This window comes from Telopea speciosissima, chromosome 1 (assembly GCF_018873765.1).
Source record: "Telopea speciosissima isolate NSW1024214 ecotype Mountain lineage chromosome 1, Tspe_v1, whole genome shotgun sequence".
In the NCBI taxonomy this organism is placed as follows: domain Eukaryota; kingdom Viridiplantae; phylum Streptophyta; class Magnoliopsida; order Proteales; family Proteaceae; genus Telopea; species Telopea speciosissima.
Genome location: NC_057916.1, coordinates 37,989,500 through 37,995,613, shown reverse-complemented (window position 1 = coordinate 37,995,613; position 6,114 = coordinate 37,989,500). Strand labels below are relative to the sequence as shown.

At 39.8% G+C, this 6,114-nt stretch overlaps 1 pseudogene; it reads left to right on the top strand.

Moving 5' to 3' along the window:
- Positions 1–2,977: 2,977 nt before the first annotated feature.
- On the top strand, positions 2,978–4,676 carry LOC122647264 (annotated as a pseudogene).
- The last annotated feature ends 1,438 nt before the right edge of the window (positions 4,677–6,114 follow it).

The following is a 6,114-nucleotide window of genomic DNA, read 5'->3' as shown; positions in this document are numbered from 1 at the left end:
GATAGGTTATTTTTTCCGGAATATAGAATATGCACATAATCCCATAACTCCTTCACAGTATCTATATGGGTCACTAAGTCAACAACCTGGGAAGCCATACTGTTCAACATCTGTCCTAGAATACGTGCATCCACAATTTCCCATGCTTCATCATTCTCTGGTTTGGCCTTGGTGAGATGTTTCTGTTGGCCACGACCAGTTAGAACCACCCAAACAATTTTCTTCAATTACTGGAAATTACCAATATCTTCCAATTTCGTCTCTATAATAGATTTGGAAGAGCCCGAAACACCCTCGGCCACAACCTCTTTGGAATCTCCACCTTTGTCAACCATCTTCAACTAACAGTAAATCACAACTGCAAATAATGTCCCTCCAACAAGGGAAAAATAAATACTAATTCCGGAAAGAAATAAGAAATCACAAACCAGAAAAAAATCAAACTCCAAAAGCAATCGATCCAGGGAAAAATAGAAAATTTCGAACAAGGCTGCCAGAAATCGACACCTGAAACTGAACTTCTCTTCAATCAAACTTCAACTATTACCCCTGAATCGATATAAACCACAAAAAAATTGAGACCTAGTTCTTATATTTTCATGAACTAGTCTCAAACATCCTAAAAAAATCGCAGCATAGAGTGCTGCATCCCCTTCAAATTAGATCCACAAAAAACCTCAAACCTGGAAAAAAAACTTTAGATCGCAATTCCAATGAGAACCGAGAGAAACAGAGTAGGTCGTAGGAAATTAAATTGATTCCTAAGGGCCAAGCTTTGATATCATGTGAACAACGATGAACCTGAAGAAGAAAAGAGAAGAAGAAAAGGGGAAGAGAGGGAAGAAGACAATGTTAGACTGAAATCCCTTGGGGAGAACAATCGGTTGATTAATTCTCCCTTATTTCTCCAATATATATATATGTAAAATAGGGTAAACACAATACAAGAATGAGAAAACCCCAAAGCACCCTTACTAAACCATCCTAAATCAGTCTCGGTATTAGCGTCAGGTGCTAATATCGAGACCCTTATTCCATGTTTCTAACATGAGTCATATTTGCAAAGACATGATATAGGAGAGGTCGTTGGTGGTAGTGGAATCGAATCTCCAGAAAGCAATGCAGCCATAACGAAGTAGCATGTAAAGGCCAGAAAAGCTATGTTCGTGTTGAAGACAACCGTTTAGAAGGAACTGTTGGAGCATATTAGATAGGTTAAGTCACCCAAAGAGGCTTGGTAGTCATTTGTTGTATTATTTTCATGAATAAACGATGCATGTCTTCAACTTATGGAGAACGAGCTAGGATCTACTGTTCAAGGTACATTGACAATAGGCCAATATTTTGTGAAAGTGAAATCAATATGTTATGAGATTTCATAGTTGGATCCTAACTCCAAGATTAGTGATCCAAGGGTGAGACGAATCATAATTCAGGGAATCAAGCCCGAATGTAGTGGCTCCGATCATGACAACAATTCATAGTTGGCCGACTCAACTCTCTCTTGGAGTTAGAGAGTTTGTTAGCCAACCAAGAAACTCTAACTAGACAAATGATAAGAGTTTCATTAAAAGACTAGGAGAAAGTGCTCTTTAACAATCGTTGGAAAGGTAAGCAGAAGAGAGAAACCGTTTTGTTAAATAGACAAAAGGAGAGAAGCTGTCAACATGTAGGTTTTCGTCACAACCGATATGAATCCAATCGGCAGCCCATAAACTCAACACATAGATATGTTGAGTGCTATAACTATGGTAAGAAAGGCCACTATGCTCGATATTACCGCTCAAAGAAGAAGCCAGTGGAAACAACTCTGCGACATACACGACTAGTACATGTTGGCTACCACAAACTCAAAATAATGATGGCCAAGTCTATAGTAAAGGGTCTTCCATATTTATAAGTTCAAACTGACACAATCTTGTGTTTTGTGCCAATTTGGCAAGGCACGTCAATTACCATACATTGAGCCCAAGTACAAAGCCAAGAATCACTTAGAGCTTGTTTACTTTGACATGCTTGATCAAGTGAAGTAATCTTCGATCAGCAGGTTGCAGTATATGCTGACTTTCATAGAAAATTTCTCGAGGTACGTGTGGATATTTTTCTTAAAAGAAAAATAACAAGTATTTTAGAAATTTTTTAGATTTTTGAGAAATGTGGAAAGAGAAGTTGGGTAGAAGATTTGATGCTTACAAACAGATAATGGAGGGGAGTACACATCTAAGGAATTCATTACTTATCTGAGAAGCATGAAATTTGACGACAGTTAACCTGCCCGAATACACCACAACATAATGGAATAGCGAAAGAAAGAATTGATATCTTGGTGAGATATGTTGAAGCATAATGCATGCGAAAAATATACCTAGTCATTTTTGGGTTGAATGCATGAAAACGGCGACACATGTGATCAATCGATTGCCACAACCTGAGCTAAGGTTTGTATCACCGTTTGAGAGATTTTGGAAATATAAACCCAATGTAAGACACCTTTGTGTATTTGGTCCGGGCTGATTCCAATTTGAATTTGATCGGAATCGTGCAGAATCGGTGGAAATCGACAAAAACCCCAAAATCCTAGTTTCTGTGTAGATTGATTGGAATTGGGATAGGCCTGAATTGGGTGAGCCGATCCGATCTGATTTTTCAAACCTTGATCCGGTAAGATTGGTATGATATGGACCGATCGGAATTTAGAATGCCTCACATCGGTGGATCCGATTCAATTTTTTCAAACCCTGGTCTGGCCGGGCTAGAAGCTTCCCTAGCTAGGTTTATCTGGATTGAATGACGAGTCGGCTGCATGAGAACCAGTAGACACGTAGACTCATTAATCAGACACGTGGAATGACATGTCATAGCCACCTTCTATTATAAAGCAAGTGGTCCGAAAGATCAAATCGATTAATACATCGACCACTGTCTAGTATAGTAACCCACTTCGTTTCTGCAATTTTTCTCTCCAAGAGGCTTTGATTAGATAAGCACCTTCAAATCCACCGGAAAAGTAGTAATTTCCCGGCATCTCCTATATCGGAGAAGACTTGTTTTTCTTTGCAAGCTTAGATTGATGGCGACCCGTGGCAGGCAATTCCCACCGCAGAGACAAGAGAGGCTGCCAGGCCAAGAGCATCTGATGGACCCAACCCCTCAGGCTATCAGCCATGAATACACAGACCTGCTAATAAACTCCTAGTAATTCATCTCTTCTAAGCCATGCATTAAATTCCTAGCTAGCTTAATTAGTATAATACATGCTTGTATATTGTTATTTGTGAAGCCTTATCTCAGTCAGAAAGTGCTGTGCTGATTTTTTCGGCAAGTCGTTTCGCTTTCTGGATAGGATTTCTCAATATATTGTAGTTATCTCTTTGAGGGAGGCGTAAGTGAGAATTTGTATTTGCTTCATAGAAATTGTGGATTCGTCTATCACTCAGCCGTGGATAGTAGGGAAAATTATCTCCTTTCAGTTCCTGCCCGGCCCAATTCCCCAGTGCCTCTTTCATGCCTGGCCTAGTTCCCCAGTGACCCTTGATAAAGGGGCATAATGATCACCCTACTCCTGCTCGGATAGGATCCACCCCCTTTATTAAAGGCATTGGGGAACTGGGCCGGGCAGGGAACTGGAGGGGACAAAGATTTGAGTCCGGTGGTTATTCACCTACGTGAGCGTACGTGAACGACTCATAGCCGTTCAGATGGATTATTTTTACAGATTGGATTTCATCTAGACGGCTGTGAGTTGTTCACGTACGCTTACGTACCTAAAGATTCCTCTCTCACCAAAGATTCATGGATGTAGCCTTCTTATTTTTTCGGGGTGAATTGAAGCACGTAAATTTTGTCTACCCTTTGCATTTCTTCGGTAAAATCGCCATTCTGTTGTGTTATTTTTCTAACGTTAATTAACCTTCGCAGGGGAAGGTGGCATTGTTGACTGGAGGAGACTCGGGGATTGGAAGGGCGGTGTGCTACTGCTACGCACTGGAAGGGGCGACGGTGTGCTTCACATACGTAAAGGGTCTGGAAGACAAGGACGCTATGGACACCCTTCACCTCATCGAACAAGCCAAGATAGGCGATGCCAGAGCTCCCATAGCCATCCCAACCGATCTGGGCTACGACGAGAACTGCAAGCGAGTGGTCGAAGAAGTGGTGAGCACGTACGGAAGAATCGACATTCTTGTCAACAATGCGGCCGAACAGTACAAGACAAGATCTTTGGAAGAGATAGACGAGGAGAGGTTGGAGAGGGTGTTCAGGACTAATATCTTCTCTTACTTCTTTATAGTTAAGCACGCGTTGAAGCACATGAAGGAAGGGAGCTCTGTAATATGTAGTACCTCAGTTGTTGCGTATAAGGGTAGCCCTAGGTTGATCGATTACGCTGCAACAAAGGGTGCAATCGTGGCGTTTGTGAGGAGTTTAGCGCTGCATCTGGTTAAGAGGGGAATTCGTGTCAACGGAGTGGCACCAGGTCCTATATGGACGCCTTTGATTCCAGCGTCGTTTAGTGAGGAAGAGTGTTCGAATTTTGGGTCGGATGTGCCGATGGGAGGCCAGGGCAGCCTCATGAGGTGGCGCCAGCTTATGTTTTTCTTGCTTGTCCGGCGGAATCCTCTTACATCACCGGCCAGATGATTCACCCCAATGGAGGGCAAATTGTGAATGCTTAGATATATATAAGAAAAATGAGTAGGAGAACCTACCTACTCAGATAGAATGGATCGATGCTCATGGAATCGTGTATAATATGGGTTTGTGGTGTCTAGTATGTAGTTAGTTATATGGAATAAAAGAGACTACGTGAAGCTTGGGTCTTGGGTGTATGTAAGGTGGTACGTACTGGTGGTGTGTGTCGGTGTGCATCGTTATCCTCTCTTGTTACTGCACGGTGTAGTGTTGTATCGTGCGACATTACAGAGGTCATGTGACATAGTGGGTCCCACATGGTGTACATGGCCTCTGCAGCTATCGCATGATGCAGTACTGCACCGTGAAGTCAGGATAGGATAAAAATTTGGTGTGTGTTATAGGCTGTGAAGTTTTTTTATTTTTATTTTTTTTTATTATTTTATTTTGGGTAGAATAAGCTGTGGAGTTGAGTTGTGTAATATAAAACACTTGATATTACATATGTTACAGTAGGGGTCATAAGATGGTTACATATGTTGCATGAAAAAAATTTATTTTTCCTTTTTGTTTTTTAATAATTCATATGAGGCACTTTTAACCAAAAAAACAACATGGAAAATTTCTTAGATCTACTAGATTAGAAAAAGAATTACAAAATAGGTATATTTTAAATTTGTTTTACATCCATAAAGTTATATTTTGAAAAGATTTGCCCAATCTCCAAATCAGTTAGTTACCGTCCCACCCAAACTATAAATTTCCTAATATATCCTTTCACTCAATTTTTTTTCTTAAAAAAACAGTAAAGATAATGCTTTAACCGTTTGCATTATCTAAAAAAAAAAATAGTGTAACCGTTCTCTCTTATTTCTATTTGGCGGGAAATTTGCAGAAACTAGCAAAAGTGGTGCTTGCTAGGTGCAGGAAAAAATAAAAAAAAACTGCAACAGGGACAACGAAAGTGAGAGAGAGCCAATACTCACCGGGACTAGTGAAGATGATTAACGAGTGGGAGAGATATAACGAGATAGAGATAAGTGATGATGATTAACGAGTGAAAGAGGGATAACGAGATAGAGATAAAGGGAAGCACCTAACCGACTTCTATTAATCTTGCAAGTTTTTCTATAGAAAAGGGAATTCAACAAATTGTGCAAACGGTGGTTTTTTTAAAATTTTTTTTTTTTAAAGTGCAAACGGTTACACTATTTTTTTTTTGGTAATGCAAACGGTTAAAGCATTATCTTTACTGTTTTTTTTAAGAAAAAAAATTGAGTCAAGATATATTAGGAAGTTTATAGTTTGGGTGGAACGGTAACTAACTAATTTGGGGATAGGAAAAATCTTTTTAAAATATTACTTTATAGATGTAAAATAAATTTAAAATATACTTATTGGGTGGGTGGTAGCAACACGCTCGTCTAAAAAACTTATTTTCACGTTTTTTGATGTTAACCGTACATGTGGCATGAAGCAATC